A 1,853-nucleotide genomic window follows, 5' to 3' on the forward strand; every position below is an offset into this window, starting at 1 on the left:
CACCACCCTGAGTGTGGTGTTTCCCAGAGTTATTTGAACATAAGAATCACCTGGCATCCCTGTGAAAGGACAGATTCTAAGACTTCACCTCATCCTCCTGAATATCACCCAGGGATTCTGACTTCCTTTTTCCTCATTGCCAAAACAGGAAGCACAGCAAGCCCTACCACAGTCTTATTGTGTGTTTCAAGGGAAATAGCATGTGCAGAAGAGCTTTGGAGACCATGAAATTACTCCCTAGTGGCTGGCATCTAGGTTGCTCTGCAGGTTCAAAGCAGCCAGCTGAGGGCCACTCGAAGCCTGTAGTCCATCACTGTATCCTCCCCATCCACCTCCTTTCTGGACTCTCTGGAGACATGAATCGGAAGCCACCCACCTCCTGACTGTCTGGAGATGTGATCAGAAGCAGTCCCAGACTGGAACCTGCCTAAAGCCCATCCCCAAGTGGGACACCGGACTTGTTCTGGGAGTGCTGACGATAAGGCTTCGGAGGGCCAGTAAATGGCCATAACTGACGGTTCTCAAGGGACAGCCCTGCCTTCCCCTTAGTACCTGCTGAAATGGGAGAGGAACTCAAAGATTAGAGGGGTGAAATGTAGGGTCTTGGGAAATTCTTATCACCCAGGCCCTGCCTACTTCTCCAGCTTCACCTCCCACTAGTCCTCCATGCACCCAGCTAGGCTCTGATTACCTCTCCCCTTCTTTCAGGAATAAGATCCTCTAATTTATAACTGGTCACAAAGCCATCTAGAAGAATGACTACCCCAGCCCCCTTGCTATGATGATGAAAGGAATGTAAGAAGAAATATCACATGGCTACATCCAAGAATAGTCAATAATAAATGACTGGCATGCGTTCTGCCCCTTTTCCATCCTATCCCTTCTTCTACCCTGCTGCTTGGAATACAGATGTGAAGACCGAAGCACTATCATCTATTTCAGTTGTTGGGGAGGAAACTACATATTAGGAGAACCGGAATAGAGAAGAAGGAGCCTAGAGCCCTGAGTACTGTGTGGAGTCGAGCCTCTGGTCTAGTGCTGAACCATCAACCTCTGGACTTTTACATAAGCGAGAAATAAAATTCCATCTAGTTTAAGCCACTGCTCTGTTATCACAGCCAAAATGGATCCTGATATAGTGCCCAGGAGCATGGATTCTGGAATCAGACTGCCAAGGTTCAGTCATTTATTACTTAGTAGCTTTAGGTAATTTGCTTTGCTTCTTTGCCTCAGTTGTAAAATAAGGCTGCTAAAGACAGCATCTACCTCCTAGGATTATTAGGAATGAGCTAAAACATGTAAAGCGTAAGACTTGTAAAGCTCAGCACGTAGTAAACACCCACTAAACATGAGGTATTATTAGAATCAGGTATTAAATATATAAAGAATAACAGTGTGCCCAAAAGGAGCAAGACTGAAGGTTATTCTTCTCTGGAATCAGAGGTAGGCTTTTTTTTAGAGCTGTAGCAATAGCAATAGTGCCAATAATAGTATCTTTAAAAATTTTATGGAGCACTTTGCAGGAATTTTTTCATCAACCCAGTGAGTTATATATTATTACTTGCATTTCACAGAGAAGAAAATTGAAACTCAGAGAGGTTAAGTAACTTGCCAAAGATCTCACAGTTAGTGAGAAACTATGGTTGTATTCAAATAAGAGGTCTTTCATCTCCACATTCCCTACATTTTCCACAAACCTTTACTTGCTCTTAAATGCAAGTTGTTATACTACTTACCATGCACTCTATTTCTTTTTCTTTCTTTCCTTTTTTTTTTTTTTTTGAGACAGAGTCTCACTTTGTTGCCTGGGCTAGAGTGAGTGCCATGGCGTCAGCCTAGGTCACAGCAACCTC

The sequence above is a fragment of the Lemur catta genome, chromosome 6 (assembly GCF_020740605.2).
Source record: "Lemur catta isolate mLemCat1 chromosome 6, mLemCat1.pri, whole genome shotgun sequence".
In the NCBI taxonomy this organism is placed as follows: Eukaryota; Metazoa; Chordata; class Mammalia; order Primates; family Lemuridae; genus Lemur; species Lemur catta.